This window comes from Stenella coeruleoalba (genome assembly GCF_951394435.1).
Source record: "Stenella coeruleoalba genome assembly, chromosome: 17".
Taxonomy (NCBI): Eukaryota; Metazoa; Chordata; class Mammalia; order Artiodactyla; family Delphinidae; genus Stenella; species Stenella coeruleoalba.
In genome coordinates, this window is record NC_137163.1 from 7,005,618 (window position 1) to 7,024,710 (window position 19,093).

The window sequence follows — 19,093 nt, forward strand, 5'->3', positions numbered from 1 at the left end:
CCTCAGAGCCTCGGCTTCCCCGTCATAAAAAAGGGGTAATAGTATGTGGGATCAAAAATGGAGTCTTATATACACAGCATCTGGTAGATAAGACAGGAGGCCAGAGGGTGGCATGATTAAGCACCGTTTACCCAGAAGTAGACAGGCTTGATTCCAGTTCTTTTTTTTTTTTTTTTTCGGGTATGCGGGCCTCTCACTGTTGCGGCCTCTCCCGTTGTGGAGCACAGGCTCCGGATGCGCAGGCTCAGCGGCCATGGCTCACGGGCCCAGCCGCTCCGCGGCATGTGGGATCTTCCCGGACCGGGGCACGAACCTGTGTCCCCTGCATCGGCAGGCGGACTCTCAACCACTGCGCCACCAGGGAAGCCCCAGTTCTGCTATTTACTAGCTGTGTGATGACCTTGGGCAACTACTTAACCTCTTTATACATTTCCTCTTCTGTAAATTGGGGGCAAATTATAGCACAGACTTCACAGGGTGGTTATGAGTACAGAGCAGTTCCAGGCACAGAGTAACCTCTTTAGGTATGTTTGTCATTGTTACAGCAAGTGTTCACAAATGGTGGTCACCTTCCCTCCCCAGCTAGGAAATGTCCACAAGGCGCTGTCTGACCCACTTGTTGGTCCCCAGGATATTCTCTGGGCATCCTGGAATCCCTCCTGGTCTCAGCCGTTAGTCCCAACTCTCAGAGTCAGCTCTAACTCCATCTAGTTCTGGAGCTGCTCCCCTCCGGTGGTCTAAAAGGCTGCACAATTAACCCTTCCCTGCCCGGACTGAATGTGAGCTCAACCACCTAATTCTCAGCTCCTTGCTGGTCATTAACTGTTTAATGTGTGTGAGGAATGTCTCTTAACCTTGTGCGTCATTAGAATGAGTGATTTTGTAAGGCAATAAATCAAACTCGCTTCTAATGGAACCAGATTCCAGCACCTTTTTTTTCTAAGAGCCTTACAAAGAAAGCTATTACAAGTTGGGAAAGATTGATTTTATTTAAAACCGAGTATGTGCGAAAGCAGGCAGAGTTATGACATAAATTACTTTGATATATTGAGCGCAAAGGCAAATGCAATTTCTTTCCCCCTTTTAGCTTTCTGTGTTCAGCAGGGGGGTGGTGATTTATCTTTTCACCCATTTCTATCTGACTTAGGCTGCTTTTAACTCGAGGGAAGAAGGGAGAGATGGCCTATGTTGGAGGGACCTGCAGGAGGAGGACAGGAAACGGAAAAGGAAAGAAAGAAGATGTCTCCTCTAATCTCTGGACCCTCAAATGATACTATTCAGCCTGCCCCCCACTTCCCGATCTAGCCTGGTCCCCTGTGGAAGAAAATAAACAGCAAACGGAAGAAACATCTCAAATGGAAATCAATACGCAGTTTACCATGTCATTATCTTAGGCTCAATTTTTGTGTTAATATAACAAACGAGAACTGCATATAATAAATATCAAACCCTCTTCATTGAGAGAGAGATAAAGAATAGAGTCCATCATAATCTAATTTTCATTTCTTTTTCCAGGTGGTACGGATCCTCTTTCGGATGCTTCTAGTTCCAGTAAAAGAGAAAAGTAGGCAGTAAAGGTTCATTTTCTGATGTCAGAGCCCTCACTACCCCTGTTACTCTTTCAAGAAAGTTATTCATCTTTGCTCACGTCGGTACTAAACATTTCTTTAAGGCTCTGCCTCTAGCACCGTGTTGACGAAGAGGTTCTGCCCTCACCAGTATGGCTCTGCAAACTTTGACTTTCTGGCTTAATTCCTGAAAACAAAAATCTGAAGTTCTGGATTAAATAAAACTGAAGATATTTTATTGTTGAGGCTTCTCAGAGCTTTAAGTATGCTACCATGTTGTAAATCTCTGAGAGTGATACAATGCACCACTTTCCAAACTTTTAACAAGGGACACTTTCTACAGAGCATCTCGAAGTTATCCCATTGTTAGAGATATCTGGGGAGATGTTCATCTCTTTTACAAGGGTTTACCAGGCCTTTCTCAAGAGAACCTCATTTGCTCATCTAAACTCATCTCCTCTCTCTGCCCCGCATCCCATTCTGAGTTAAGGCTGCACAGAGTTCATCATCAACCTGGAAGACATTCTGCTTTTTCCCCCCATGTTCTTACATAGCACAAACAGGCTTTTCTTCTTCAAAAGCCATTTCTCCTCCTCCTGCCCCGGGCAAATTCTGACGTCTTTTAGAACCCAGTTTTGCGGTCACTCTTCAGTGAAGCTGCCCCAGGTAGAGTTATGGTGAGTTCCTGGGGTGTCAATAGCAGCTTCAGAGACAGACTGACACAGGCACATGTGTGACAGTCTAGATAGGCATTGACTATTACCACAATAGTAGAATATTACTGGGGTATTGAAACTTTGGTAAAATAGTGTTTTAAAACCAGAACAAAACCGAAAACTTTGTCAGTGAGAATACTTTCTTTTTTTTTTTTTTTTTGTGGTATGTGGGCCTCTCACTGTTGTGGCCTCTCCCATTGCGGAACACAGGCTTCAGACACGCAGGCTTAGCGGCCATGGCTCACGGGCCCAGCCGCTCCGCGGCTTGTGGGATCCTCCCGGACCGGGGCACGAACCCGTGTCCCCTGCATCGGCAGGCGGACTCTCAACCACTGCACCACCAGGGAAGCCCTTGTGTGAGAATACTTTGAGTATTTCTCCACTTTTCTATCCACACCCCCCTTATACTTTCTCTGCCCTTTTTTTGTGGTGTTCTGTGCCCTCAGAGCTTTATCTCTGCAGACTGCATTGCCTAGATCTCTTTGCCAGGTGGCGTTTGCCAATGGGAGGTACCAGAAATGTTGGGGTACCTCACTACCCTCCTTTAGGGTGCACCTGATAGGCAATAACTGGACACTGGTACACTTTGGCAGTGTTTCATTTTCATTTGGAGGACCAATCTTGAGGAGGGCTGATCTGAAGGCAGTTCCCAGCTCCTCCTGCCTTGAGCAATTCAGCTCTCACCCCAAACCTGCAAACATTGCAGAGAAAGTATAAGGGGAGTGTGGATAGAAAAGTGGAGAAGCACCAACCTGCCTTTCTTAGAGGTTGTATTCATTTACATTCCTGCAGCAATATATAAATATGTTTATTAAGCTATTTCTTCTCCAACATAGTGCATTTTCAAAGTATTGGATCTTTTCCCATCTGATAGCTGGAAAATGTAACATTATACTTTTAATAGCTTTTCTCTTTTAATATGTGTGTTAATGATATATTTTTCAATGTTTTAAGGATTATTTATAGTTTTCTTCATTGAACATCAGTAATTTCACATCCTTTGCCCATATATTCTATTAGAGGGCCTGTTTTTTTCTTATCAATTTACAGTGCTCTTTATATATTAAGGGAATAGACCTTTCATGTCTGTGCTTAATTTATGTGCTTTTTCAGCTTATCTTTTTCTTTTTTCATTGTTTATGGTTTTTTCCTGTGCAGACTTGGTTTTGTGTTGTCAAATTAATCACATTTTCAGGGAGTATGGACTTTATGCCATACTTATGCCTTCTGTACAGTGAGATTTTATATGTATATTTTTTCTAGTAACTACATGCTTAAAAAAATAAGTCTTTGAATCATCTGAAATTTCTTTAGGTGTAAGGGTTGAGATATTCTGCTCCAAATCACTACCATTTTTCCTAACACCATTTATTGAATAATCACTTTTTATCTCCTGACTTATAATTTCATTTTTATCAAATGCCAAATTCTGAAATATATTTCAGTTTAATTCTGGACTTTATACTCCACCCCTTGTGCTGCCTGTCTGTTCATGCACCAGTAACACTCTGCTTTAATTATACACTTCATGGTGAGACAGGAAACGTCTTACCTGACCCATAATTTATTTATGCATTTTCCTACTATTATTGCATGAACTTGTGTGCTCTACTTCAAATTAATTATGAAAGCTGATATAAGGTATTCTTCAGCTCTTAAAAAAAATCACAAAGAAAGAAGAGGAGGTAAGGGAAACATTCAGATTCTTTTCCATTCACGAACATGATTTTCAGTATTTTGGAGGAATCTTTTTAGTTTTTTCAGATATTTTTCATATTCTTTTTTTTTTTTTTTTCCATAGGCAGGCCTCTCACTGTTGTAGCCTCTCCCGTTGCGGAGCACAGGCTCCAGACGCGCAGGCTCAGCGGCCATGGCTCACAGGCCCAGCCACTCCGCAGCATGTGGGATCCTCCCGGACCGAGGCAAGAACCCGTGTCCCCTGCGTCGGCAGGCGGACTCTCAACCAATGCGCCACCAGGGAAGCCCCATATTCTTGATTTTATTATTTACCACCTAGTAAAATTAAGAAAAGAAATGAGATTTTGGAATAATCAATACTTCTGTAACAATTGTTGATATACACATTCACTTAAGGATCGGAGAATGATCTTTTTACAGAAATCCAGATTTTCAGATCACTAATCCTAGAATAGGATCTAATTCTCCATCCTCTTAGAGTTGGCATTCAAATACCAGTTTTGTGCTTTAATAGTTGAGTAATCTTTGGCAAAGTTATTTTATTTCCTCTGTGTCTTTTTTTTTTTTTTTTAATAAAATGGAGATGATGTTGTGGGATGTTCCCATTTGCAATTATCCAGTGGCCACCAAAGGCTGAGTAGGCCAGCTCTGCCACTGATGGATGTGAAAACTCTTTGGCTCAGCACACTATGTCTATAGGAAGCTACATGTATTAAAAATAAAGACTCACAGCTAAACCAAAACGTTCAATTTCTGGGCCCCCTTTGAAGAATAAGAAGATTTCCCCCATTTTCTCTTTATGGCAGGAGAATTAAATTTCATTAAGCCACAGTGAGGTTCTGGAGGAAGGTTCTTAGAGAAGATGGGTCTTTCAAGGAGAGTCCTTCCAAGGGTGAAACTTCATCCACATCACTGTGCTAGTTCTTAATGGTCGAAAGCTGCCTAGCTACCATTTTCCTGCTATTGGAATGTCCATCTTCTCCCTCCTCCACTTAGTGCTGAGGCCAAGACAAGCAGCCACAGGGGCTTCAGGCCACCAACGGGCATCCACCAAGGTTTGTCCCAAAGCTGGTCATCACAGACCTAGGAGCGCTGCCCTTCAGAAGCCACAGTCCCCTGTGAAGCGTGCTGGTTTCTGAATAAAGGGAGTGAGCATTTTAGTTTGTGAGATGTCAGGATGCAGGAGAGCGTGTGAGACATTAAGCAGTTTGGTGTGGTTGGCTGGACACCTGTAGGAAATGGGTTGAGGAAGGTGAGGACCAGATGGGACTGGGTCAAAAATGGCTGGAAGTAAAACTAAACCCAACTATCTGACTGGTCACTTTCTTCTTTGTGTCCTTACTCCACACTGCATGGATTTCTATCCTAGTATTTTTCAGAATTGGTTATACTTATCAAATATAAGTTGCCTTTACTTCACTATAAAACCCTGAGGAGGAAGAATGTTTGTTGCATTCCTTTCTATCCCAAATGGCCAATACAGTGCTTGGCTCCACAGTACTATATAGTATTATATGGTTGTAGCCCAACTGATTATTATGAGCATGGATAACAGAATGAAATAGACTTGGGACTGAGTCATGACCTGTTACTACCTACCAGGACCTTGTACAACTTAATTGCCTGAGCACCAGAATATTAGTAATAAAATAATAATAACTAATAATAATTATTATTTTTAGTTATTATTATAACATTTCTTTAGAGTCAACTGTGTGCCAGGCATTGATAAACTTTTTACATGCATTATCTTATTTAATTCTCATATAAACTGCATCATAGGTATGATTTTATTCCAATTATTCAATTGATAAATAGTAATGCATACATATTATGACTCACTGAAGTTATAGATACTGAAAAATAAATAAAGTACTTAAATTGTTGCTTGTTTGTTTTCCATCTCAGTCTGAGCAAGAAAACTAATGCCGAAGCTAGATAAGCAGAACGCAGACTGTCCCCACGCATTAGTTGTCTGCTACTGTGTAATTACTCCAAAACGCAGTGGCTTAGAACAGCAGTAAACATTTATTATCTCACACAGCTTTTGTAGGTCAGACGTCCAGGAGCAGCTTGACTGGGTATTTCTGGCTCAGGCTCTCTTGTGAAACTTTAGTCAAGATTTTGGCTGGGATGCAGTCATTTGAAGGCTTCCTTGGGCTGGCGGATCCACTTTGAAGATGGTGTACTCACGTGCTCCACGAGTGATTGCAGGCTGCTGACAAGAGGCTGCAGTTCCTTGCCATATGATGTCTCCATAGGGTTGCTTGAGTGTCCTCATAACATGGCAGCTGGCATCTCACAGATTGGGTGATTCCAGAAAAGACAAGGCTAAAGCCACACTGACTTTTATGACCTAGCCTTAAAAGCCATACTCTGTCATTTTGAAATACTCCTTTAGTTATACCCCTATTCAAGAGCATGAAAATCAGGAAGCAAGACTCATTGGAGGCCATCTTGCCGAGTGCCTACTGCCATGTGGGTTAAGAGGATGAGAAAGAAAGATCACAGCGTCAAGTCTACACAAAAGTTAGTATGGCTCAAGACAGGTTGGGATGAGTGGTTGAAAGCTAAAGATATGAACAATGCAGAAGTGAGAGAAGCCAGATTTTATGTGGCTATGTGTGTGTGTTTCAGGATGGGGAACGTGACTTAAGTGATCTACCTGTGTAGAGACGGACTTTCTTTGAAAACTTGAATACCCTTTTTGAAAGATTGGGTGGGGGAAATGTAGAGAGCATGGATAACGTTCATCTCAGATACACAAACGGGAAAATGTATAAACGAGACACATCCTTCAGAATAAAGTCTGAAAGTTAGTGACCTTTTACCAGACTCTTGTGTTTTAGATAAAAGAGAATGTGCTCCAGATAATGCCTGTAACTGGCCCAAGAGATGATATCACTGAATTGAACCTGCAATTTAAGTAGAAATAAAAGGAAAAAAATAAATCATGACGATAAAGAAGTAATAAAGACCTGGTTTGAAAAACAAAAATTCCTATTCGGCAATATCTTGGGGAGGAAAAAATGATGGTATTTAGATCAGCAAATCTGGGTCAAATGCATCTCAAGGAATTAGCAGAAAAGAGTGGAGGGGGGAAAAAACTGAGATTTTTGAACAAGAAGTGCATGGCTCCTGCAAAGAAGTTATACACTTTTTATTATTTTCCAGCTCAGGTGGTTGACCTGCGTTCATGGTCAAGTTCAGAGGTCAATTTTGTGATGGCTCATCGAATTATATCTAAAGTCCAGAGTCATGTGGGCTCTTCCGTGGGGATCCCTTCCCACCACCCCCGCCCTGCAGTCATGCTGAGGAAAAAGGCCAGGTCTGCATTCCAGCATAATGTATTCTTCATTAGTCTAAGCTGTGACTTGTTCATAATTACATTCAATTTGAATGTTTACATTCACTTTCATAATATTTCCTCTGGGTTTATTATTTCCATTTGTAAAAATTCACTCAGTCTTCTGTGTCAGAGAAAGCCGATGTAACTAGCCAAGGGCTGTTGCACTGACACACGAGGCCCAGAGCTTTTCAAGAGCAGATAGATGATGCTCTACTAGAGAGAACTGGAGATTCCCACTCCTTTGCTTGCCTCAGACTTCTAAGACATTGGATGTAAGATGGTGTTGGGAGGTGAGAGAGGGCTTTGAGAAAACAGGGGCATTGTAGGTGTGGCTTTGCTGTCTCATGGATAACTATATTTTGGTCTTCTCGACACCCTCTTTGCCAGGGCACTGACCTCTCCTGACTCGCACACCAGATCGTCCACATGGGTACCTTGGGGATTACCATGTAAGTAGATTAAAGCTTCCTCATGGTGGCTGTGGGCTGGGTGAATATCATATTCATTTCTCTGTCTTTGAATATGTATTGATTCTGAAGACCTAGGTTTGGAAAAATGAGCAGTTGTAGGGTAATATATTCAGTCACTCATTTGTTCATTCAATTCACATTTCCTAAAGGCACATTATGTATTAGGTACCAGCTTATGTTCCAAGAGTGCAATGGTTTTATTCTCCAGTTCTTGAGAGGCAGTCCGCTGTTGCCTCCGTGTAGCATCTTCCAATCTTATATATTTGATCCATCAACAAAGGAAAGACAGGATTAATTTCTGTTAGTAATATGCCTCTATGAATGCCATTCTCACAAGTTTTCTTGAAGGTCTCTGTGGACACATCTTTGGATTTCCTCTGAGAATGGACATGAAGTACCAATTTTATCCAAGTCTAAATAGACTCAGAAAATTGCCTATAAACTTGCACCAGAACCAAGACAATCTTTAATTTTCTTTCCCAAGATCTTGAATGGACTCCAGTCTATTATTAATTGGGATTATTTCAGTCTAAAGTAATAAAACACCTGATTTAAACTGACTTGACTACAGAAGGGAACGTATTGCTTTGTGTGACTCATCAACTTGACTTCAGGAATCAATTTGACTTCAAGTGTGGTTGCACAGGTACTCAAACAATGCCAGCAGGACTGGGTTTCTCTCTTTTTTTTTTTTTTTTTTTGCTGTACGCGGGCCTCTCACTGTTGTGGCCTCTCCCGTTGCGGAGCACAGGCTCCGGACGCGCAGGCTCAGCGGCCATGGCTCACGGGCCCAGCCGCTCCGCGGCATGTGGGATCTTCCCGGACCGGGGCACAAACCCGCGTCCCCTGCATCGGCAGGCAGACTCTCAACCACTGCGCCACCAGGGAAGCCCTGGGTTTCTCTTCTTCTCTGGATCTTGGCTCTGCTTTCTCTGCGCTGATCTCATTCTCCATTAGGATCTCAGAGGCACCACCTAACTCAATGCAGTTCTTAGGCTGCATCCTACTCGGTTTAAATCCAGCATAAAAACGACCGTGTGAAGTGTGACCAATTGAAGTCATGAAGTGCACTCTAACTGGATTGGTTTAGGTCATGGGCCCCCCACTGGGCCAGTTATCATGGGGTGGGTATGTTTCATATCCTCTTTCTCTAGGACTAGGGGTGAGCTTAACTTAAACCACACAACATGAGAGTGGGGGAGTGGGCATCTCCAAATAACAATTGAGTCCATCCCCTCATGAAGTGCAAAAATACTCCAGGGAAGCAAACCATACATGTTCACTACACATACATTGATTTAATTTCCCCGGATTAAATATTTAAAATATTTTCTTAGATATGTAAAATGATGAAGGAACTAGCAGTTGTATTTTGTTATGTGCTGGTAGACACACCTGACTTATTGTGTTTAACTACAATAATTTGACCCATTTTGGATAAGTTGACCATATGAGAGGGGGCAGGGAATAGACTAAAACATGTCACATAAAAACAGAAGAACTGAGGATGTTCAACCTCAGGGAGTTTTTGGTACTTTGCAGCATGGTTGGAGGGAGATAGTATTACATCACTTATTTGAAGCACCTTAAGGCAGAAGTAAAAACAGATTTGTTCTTGAGACACAGAGATTTCTACTGATAAATAGCTGTCCAGTGTAGGAACTGACGCCTTGGTTAGTACTGTTTCCTAGACTGTAACTGTTCAAGCATAGTTTTATCAGACTGTCAAGAATGGTGTAGACGGGCTTCCCTGGTGGCGCAGTGGTTGAGAGTCCGCCTGCCGATGCAGGGGACACGGGTTCATGCCCCGGTCCGGGAAGATCCCACATGCCGTGGAGCGGCTGGGCCCGTGAGCCATGGCCGCTGAGCCTGCGCGTCCGGAGCCTGTGCTCCGCAACGGGAGAGGCCACAGCAGTGAGAGGCCCGCGTACCGCAAAAAAAAAAAAAAAAAAAAAAAAAAAAATACTACATGTTGGGCATTGTACTAGAGCTTTTGAATATGTTACTAATTGTGTCCTCATAGCTCTATATAAACTATAGAGATTGTTATTTCAGTTTTACACCTGAGGAAACTGATGCTCAGAAAGTGGAAATAAGTTGCCCAAGACACACAGTTCTTAGGTGGGAAATAGGATATAGACCCTGATATTTATGACTTCAAAACACACCCTCCATGAAGAACTAAATTAAGTTGTATTTAATCCTGAGCTCTGGTTGCCTCATAAATGAACTCAGATTTATAGCCTGAATTTGTTCCCATATGTCTATGCAATCCCCTGTGTCTGCCAGGCTTTCTCTGATCCCACTCTGAAAGTGTAAGAGGTTGTTCAGAATGACCTGAACCCAATTAGAAGAAGAACCAATGTGCTGTATGTTAAGCTCTGAGGAACAAAAGACCTCTTCTTAGTGTCTTCACAGTATGATGCTGTGTTTAATAACCCTGAATGTGAAAAATCAAGAGCGTAAAGTATCCTAATTACAACTCTCCAGGCATCTGGGGTCCAAGAATTAGCCACTTTGCTTTGGTAAAATGAGACAGCATTAAACGTAACAGGAAATCAGATTCCCTAGAACCACTAGCTCTTATTTCAGATGAGAAAACTGAGTCCCAGAGGAGTAAGATGATGTATACAAGGCTACATAGCTAGTTAATGATGGAACTGGGAATAGAATCCCGTTTACTGGTCTCCCAGGAAAGAACACTTATCACCCTGGATCGTAGCCAACCTAAGATGAAATATTAAGCCAACCCAACTCTTAGAAGAATAGACTAAAACACTAAAGGTTTTATCCTATTTTGAACTTCTGTCCTCTCCCCACCCCTCACCCAATACTATTATACTGTCCATAAAATCTTGGTTCAATAGATTGTTGAGTCATGATTTGACTATACTACGAGATTAGAGTTTGCTTTAGGCATTTATAGAAGGAAGGGGAAGGAGGAATATGAGAAGGAGCTCCTATTGTAAATAGTGCTGCAGTGAACATTGGGGTGCATGTAACTTTTCAGATTATGGTTTTCTCCGAATATATTCCCAGAAGTGGGATTGCTGGATAATATGGTAGTTCTAATTTTAGTTTTTCAAGGAACCTCCATACTGTTCTCCATAGTGACTGTACCAATTTACATTCCCACCAACAGCTTAGGAGGATTCCCTTTTCACCATACCCCCTCCAGCATTTATTGTTTGCAGACTTTTTGATGATGGCCATTCTGACTGGTGTGAGGTGATACCTCATTGTAGTTTTGATTTGCATTTCTCTAACAATTAGCGATGTTAAGGATCTCTTCAAGGGCTTTTTGGCTATCTGTACGTCTCTGTTGGAGAAATGTCTATTTAGATCTTCTGCCCATTTCAGACAAAGACAAATATCATATGATATCACTTATATGTGGAATCCAAAAATATGATACAAATGAACTTATTTAGAAAACAAAAACAGACCAACAGACTTAGAAAACAAACTTATGGTTACCAAAGGGGAAAGGGGGTGGAGGAGGGATAAATTAGGAGGTTGGGATTAACAGATACTCACTACTATATATAAAACAGATAATCAACAAGAACCTATTGTATAGCATAGGGAACTCTACTCAATAGTCCGTAATAACTTGTATGGGAAAAGAATCTGAAAAAGAATAGATACATGTATATGTATAACTGAATCGCTTTGCTGTACACCTGAAATTAACACAACATTGTAAATCAACTATACTCCAATATAAAATAAAAACAAAAAAAAGAAGTGAAAGGAGATCAGAGAAGGCTAAAATTCTATACTTAGTGAAATAAAGGCATTTTCAAAGAAAAAAAAAAGGAGGGGGGGCCTCCTACCAGCCATGATTCTCTCACAAATAACTGCAATCACTTGTGCAGGAAAAAGATAAAACATGACCTAGAGTTACTGGAGAGGGACCAGAAGCAGACTAATTCTAGAGGAAGGAGGACGGCAAGGAGCAAGTGACTTGAAGTCACGCCAGAGGTAGTGCCATTTTGCATGTCTACAAAAACAAAGCAAAGCAAAAAAGCAAAACACCTCACTAAGCATTTCTTAAAAATTCTAAGATCAAAACCCAATGAAATCTACCATCTTTCTGGGCTGTAAAACCAGAGGACAGAGATAGGAGTGACCACATTGACCAGAAAGTGAGGGAAGATAATTAGAAGGAGGGAGACAGAAAGGGGAGCCTGAATTTCTAAGTATAAACTTCCCAATCTCTTGGGTGACTCATGAACTACGCAAGTATGGGACAAATTCTAGCTAAGAAGAAAACAAATGAACCTAAATTTGAACTACCACCCTAGAGGTAGAGTTTGCTGTTTGAATCTAATCAAATTAAGTGCCTGATTAAACAAAAAACACTAGTAATCAAATCTAGGATCTCCAAATATAACATTAACGTCTCCAGGACGAAATTTTTAAATTACTCAACATATGAAGAACCAGGAGTGTCAGGAGAGAAGGAGCCATCCCTGGCTTCAACCAGAAGAGTTCTGATTATTTTCTCCTTATAGGGTTTTCCATGGAACATCCCATTAATGCCACTAAAAGGTGGTTTGCAGTCCTTTGAAGTAGATGATTTCCAAGGTGGTTTCTATCTCTAGCATTCAGCTGGCTTATTATTCAATCTATACACTTGGAGGGATCCTCAGAAAAGCCCTTGTGTGCACCTAATCACTACTCCATAATTTGTAGCCAATGTGTGTAGTAGCATGAGGCAGTGCTTCTCAATCTTTAATATGTACTCACATCACCAAGCTTCTTGCTAAAATGTGTTTCAGGAAGACTGGGATGGGGCTTGGGGGTCTGCATATCTAACAAGCTGCACGTAAATCTGATACTGTTGGTTCAAAAATCATACTTTGAGTAGCAAGTTTCCTAGGGACACAGTTTCACAGTGAAATTCAATAACCAAATAAGAGTGGGGACGGCTGAACACTGTAACTGCTCTTATAAATTTATAAAGCAATTTTCTGAGAAATATTGCAGACTTCTGACTGTGTTTTAACTCAGTGTTTCCTGAATTAATTTCACCACAGAATCTTTTTTTGAAAGAAAATCCTATTACATAACACCAAATAGGTGGTATATAAAACACAGTTTTGGAAAGTTTTATTGTATGGGAGTCTTAAAAGAAATGCATAATTCTGTGTTTTTATGCACTTAATCCCCATTTCTGTGTTAGCAAAGAAACCATTTTCTCAAATTTTTACCTGAGAATAATGAAATATAGGGCTCCCCTGAACTGTGCTTGAAATTTCAAATGTGAATTTTTGGAAACCATTTACAGAAAGAAAAATGTGTGTGTCAGCAGTTACCTAACTGGGTATGTTTCATGGCGTCAGCTACACTGGTCTAATTTGAAGACCTTGGAAAATGCCTTGAGCTAGAAAAATTTACTCCATTGGTTTGAGTACTCCACTGATGATGAATTATTTCTCCAGGTGAACCTTTCCTTTATCTCCTGTTCTTAAATGAGAAGGCTCCCAGAGGGCTGAACGTGGGGTCACTAACCCACACTAGTCGGGGGAAGAGTTGCTATGAGCCCTTGTTCCCTCAAAGGAAGTGAGAAACCATGAAACAGATGGTGCCGTTGTATCCCATGTATGTGATCAGTCCTTCTCAAAATGTCCCCCTGTATCCCTGACTTTCCAACAACCTAATGATTAAACTAGGGCATGGATTATGACTTCTGTTGAACAGACAAGGAAATGGCAGCGAAGATGATAAGTTATTTGTTTGAAGTTCTCTGTCTATTGGAAGAGCCAAGATAAAGGATATAGAAAGATGCCTAAGAGTTAGTAAACTTCTCTTCTGTGCCAGGTACTTCATATGCTTAATCATTCAACCGCATTTTATACATTGGAAAACTGAAATGCAAGAAAACTAGCCACTTGTCCCAGTTAATAAATGGGAAAACTGGGATTCAAGCCCCTTTGTTTGACTCTCATGCATGCGGTGCAGACACCTTCAGTATTTCTTCATCTGTCTGAGATATTAGTAGCTACCAGGTCTTGAAAATGAGGGAAAAGTCCTCACCAGGATAATGAGATAGAAGTGCAAGATCAGATACTTGCTGCAGAGTGTACTCTACTGCAGAAGTTTGCCCAAGGTCAACCTAGCGATTTCATTACATGGTTTCCCTTTTTCTTTTGCCTTTAAAATATATTGTAGGGACTTCCCTGGTGGCACAGTGATTAAGACTCCATACTCCCAATGCAGGGGGCCTGGGTTCGATCCCTAGTCAGGGAACTAGATCCCATATGCATGCTGCAACTAAGAGTTCACATGCCACAACTAAGGAGCCCGCCTGCCGCAACTAAGGAGCCCACCTGCTGCTACTAAGACCTGGCACAACCAAATAAATAGATAAATAAAATTATTTTAAAATAAATAAATATTTTGTACAATATCTTGTTCCAAATGGTGTTATTACCATCTCATTATTCCTTCATGCCTTTTAATGAAGCACTTTTTTCACAGGGTGCATTTTTGATATCATTCATCTGGAAGAAACTCTACAGATTTTTTTAAAAGCACATGACACACAATTTCTATTTGAGATTCTATTTGAGATTGATCCCGCCCACACCCCTCACCCCAACCTTGACATTCTGGAGTCTTAAAAACATTCTTCCTAAGCAAAAACACCAGACAGCAGAGAAAGAAAACAATAAGACACACCTTGTAATTTTACCAAAAAAATCCCTGACAGATCAGATCTATAAATTCAGAGTCATATGGAGTGAGGCAGACCAAGAGCATGAACAGACCACGTTGTCCAGAATTCCCTCTGCTGCCGACATGGTCCAACAAGGTTCAAAGCAAATATTCTCTTGCTCAGATTTGAGACATCCTTCTAGGAAGAGAACCTTCCAACCATCTGCCTAGGAAGCCATTTGTGCCATGTCCTCATAATGAGATTTGGTATTTTTCATAGAATTTCACACTCCACATGCTGAATGTGTCTTATAGATCATTTAAAACGTGGTCTTATATTTTGTAATCAGCCAAAGTGAAAATACATGTGCTGCCAGCCAGTCAATTACTAAGTCATTTTTACACTCCCACTGGGTACCAGTCTGGACTGTGGGGAACGTGTGGCAGGCACTGGGCTAGATGCTTTCACATGCATCTTCTCCGTTAGAGTTAATTACAACGATCATAACGATAGCAAGCAGTTATTTATCTTATTATGCAATAGGCACTGTGATAAATGTTTGCATGATGCCTGATTTAATGCTCACCGTAATCCTACGAGATAAACAAGTCTTCCCAAACCTCATTGCTCACCAGCATCAGCTGAGGAACTTTATTAGAATGAGTCCTAATCAAGACCTATTGAGTCAGAATCTCTGGGTTAAAAACATGAAATCTCTATTTTTCAGTAACTTTCTGAGGAATCACGAGGCAGCCTGAAGTTAACCAGCACCTGGGAAAAATAAGACAGATGTTGTTATCTCCATTTTATTCACCGGAAATCAAAGCTCAGAGAGAAAAATGTGTGCCCAAGATGTGCTGGCTTGTCACTGACTCACCATTGCAGCCACCTGGAGAGCATCCTCAAAGGTCTCTTACAACTCAGAGTGTGGTATGAAGATTGGAGCTATTAGCATCACCTGACACCCAATCTGCTAAGAGGAGCATCTGCATTTTAACCAGACCCCCCAGAAGACAGGGTGTGAGAAGTGCTGCTCTGGACCACTGAGCTGGAGACTGAAAACTGCATCTCCCAGACTCTACCATCAGTGAGCTTATTTAATTTTACCAACGGGAGGCACTGAGGGAGATCGGAGGGTGGAAGGAAGGAGGAACCGTCTTTGTCCACTTTTGCAGAGACATGAGCAAGGGCCGGGGGATTTAAGACAGGCTACTGTGGGCTCCAGCCACATGGATGATGTCTGGCGAGCTCCGGGGGCGGTGGGGGCGGGGGGATGGCGGCTTCGGGGATCCTGCTGACTGCAGTGGCACAATTCGGTAACAACAGCTAACAGGTCAGCGTTCACAGGGGCGGGTAGAAAACTAGCTGATTTAGGGGTAACAATCTTTTCTTCTCTTTTGCTCCTTCAGCCCTTTCCGCATCATTGTAAACATTTTCCTGCATTAAGTCCCTCTTTACTTGAAATAGCAAGAGTGGTTCTCTTTCGCTGGTTGGATATTAGCTGATATTACAGCTTAGTTATCATACAATAATCATGCTCCTTGTCAAAGGAGCAGGGTGAGGATTCAGCTCCAGGGTCTGAGACGGCAAAGCTCAAGTTCTTAACCAGTATCAAATACAGACGGTCCCAACTTACAATGGTTCGACTTCTGGTGGTGTGAAAGTGATATGCATTCAGTAGGTACTGTACTTCGAATTTTGATCTCTTCCCAGGCTAGTGATGTGTGGTCAGATACTCTCTCATGATGCTGGGCAGTGACAGCTAGCTGCAACTCCCTCTCGGCCACAGACCTGAGGATAAATAATCCATACACCGACAACCGTTCTGTAAGCATACAACCGTTCTCTTTTTCACTTTCAATACAGGACGCAATAAGTTACATGAGATATTCGACACTTTATTATAAAATAGGCTTTGTTTTAGATAATTATGCCCTACTGTAGGCTAACGTAAATGTTCTGAGCACGTTTAAGGTAGGCAAGGCTAAGCTATGACGGTCGGTAGATTAGGCGTATTAAATGTATTTTTGACTTGATATTTTCAACTTATGATGGGTTTATAGGGACTTAACCCCGTCGTAACTTGAGAAAGATCTGTATATCAAAAGCACTGCACAATAAAGTATTCACTTCTATAGGGTAATTGAGCTGTCTTCTTGCTATTCATTCTTTTATCTACTAAAAATATATATATAATAAAACTTTCTGTGCCAAGAAGTATGGTAAGTTCTGGGAATACAAAGTTGAATAAAACATAGCTCCTGCTACCATGGAAGGAAGATTCACAGGCAATTAATTATAAGACAATGTGGTAAGTTCAAAAATTGAACCAATTTCTAAGGACAGACCAATTTTAACATGACTGTTACTTGAACAATTATGAAAAAAACCAAATGATATTTAAGGCTGATACACTTGGGCACAGGAAGTCTTTTGAGAGAATAAAACAGTTACCGCTGGGTAAGGAAGACAGGTATTGACTGACCTACTTCTCTGAGGTCCCTCCTGTACTATTCATTCATTCATTTGTTCATTCAATTAATAGCAGTGAGTGCTTTATAGCAGGACCTCTCTATACCTTGGGAATGAAGCATGTGAGTAAAATAAGAGGGATTTGATCTCATGGGTCTTCCATTTTTAGGGAGAGACGGTCAATAGGCAAGTAAACAAATAAGATCATTTTATTCTATGAAAAGTGCTCTAAAGGAAATTAGCAGGGAGATATGAATGAATGCAACTGAGAAGAGGGGGGTATTTTAGGTACAGTTTTATTACAGGGAATATTCGTGTAGAAACCACTGTCCTTGTCTCCAAGAAGGACATAATGAGTCTGAAGGCAATGCTGAAAAGTGGGTCTCAGGTTAGAAGAGCTGCCAGTGAGAACACAGCACGTGGAGAGCCCCCTCGAAGCTGGCACCTTCCCTCCAGCGAAGCACTGCTACAGCCAGCATTCAGAGTGCATGACTCTTCAGGGCAGGGGCTGGCTTCTCCTTAAAGCTCCATTCTTCACAGTTGACAGTGGAAGAGGCATGGCATGGTGCAACGATCAGACACTGAGAGTCCCCAATCTTGGTTTAAAAGCTGGTTGCAACACTACTAATTCATTTGTATCTCAGTTTAACAGCCCGCAAAATGGGTATAATAATTCCCAAATCACAGGATTGTTGTGAGAACTGAATACTCTACTTGGTGCATATCGTGTAGTAGATTACCTGACTCACAATGGGTAAGCAGTAAATATTCTGTGAATTGATCTGCGTGACATATACAAGCACCTTAATGTCAGAAATCATTGTGCTTTTCCCACAAGGTGATGGATCTCTCTCAGAAGAGATGGTGGAGTTGGATGTGAGACAGGGTTTCTTCTCCTTCAACCTCTGTTTACTTGACTAGAGGAGATGGAAGGAATGGGTGGGTCTTCCTCATGGAATTGAGGGCTTTCTGCTGGCTAAGTCTCACTGGTTGCCTCTTCCATTTCTCTTACGACCAGATCTGCCAGGACACCCACTTGCCAATGTCCCTCTGAAATTGTGTTCCCCAGAACTGAACAGAGTCCTCTAGCTGGAGTCTGGCCACAGCTCAAAACAGCCACACCATCACAAGCCCTTGGGTTGGATGCCAAACTTCTAGATACGTAGCTTCAGGGGGCATTGGGATATTACAAGCCACATTGGCCTATGGATTCATGCTATGCTTGTAGCCGATTAACACCCACACGTTGCACATGGTATAATTAGGACACCAAGACCTCCATCTGCTTCTACTTCTACATGTAAGTCTTTCACCCTCATTTCAGGTCTTCATACTGATTTCTGCAAAGTTTCTCTAGACCTAAGGAAGATCCTTGAGGAGACGTGATACTTATTTGTGGAATCACTCGTAGAGTTTTGCACGTGAACTAGAATATATGAGACTCCTGGTGGGTACTTATTAAATAAATTACTATTTTAACTAGTGCAAAAGTAAAAAGTGCTTAGTTTTATAAAAACAATAGAATGTATAGTATAGTCAAAGGAAGAAAACAAAATGACTCATAATTCCGTACTGTTACATAACACCCCCAAATAGTATCAAATTGTTTGTATTTTTAGGGAACTTGAATTGTCTTAACGTTATGGCATTCTTACCACCTCATTTGAGTAACTGAAAAATAACTCACTACATTGATAGCCTGTAATTCATTTAAGAGGATTTATTTAAACAAATGAAATTGTTGGAACTTTAGGTTGTTTCAGGGTTTTTTGTTTGCTTGCTTACTATTTTAAAGATCTCTGTCTATACATCCTACCAAACATCTGATTATTTCCTTAGTGTAAAGTCCTAGAAGTGGAAGTATTGGGTCAAAGATAATGTCTATTTTTAAGATTTATATGTATATATATGTGGTCAAATGGCCTCCAAAACCATGCATGACAATATCCTTCTCTTGCCCTTCCTGAGAGTATGTAAAAGGGGGAAAATAGAGTGTGTGTCATAAAATTGTTTGGAAAATTGAGTTAATATACATTAAGTGCTCAGGTAGTAATTGGTACATAGAAATTACTCCAAAAATGGTAGTTGTTGTTATTACTGTTGTTGTTATTTTTACCTTTATATCTCACATATATGATGCCAACTTCAACTGACTT

General features: G+C 41.2%; 1 long non-coding RNA gene across 1 annotated transcript; it reads left to right on the plus strand.

Moving 5' to 3' along the window:
* Positions 1–7,158: 7,158 nt before the first annotated feature.
* Positions 7,159–18,735, plus strand: LOC307176115. The gene is made up of 5 exons (XR_013824609.1): positions 7,159–7,310; positions 7,719–7,780; positions 15,193–15,552; positions 16,179–16,292; positions 18,262–18,735. It is a non-coding gene; the product is annotated as an uncharacterized lncRNA (long non-coding RNA).
* Positions 18,736–19,093: the final 358 nt, after the last annotated feature.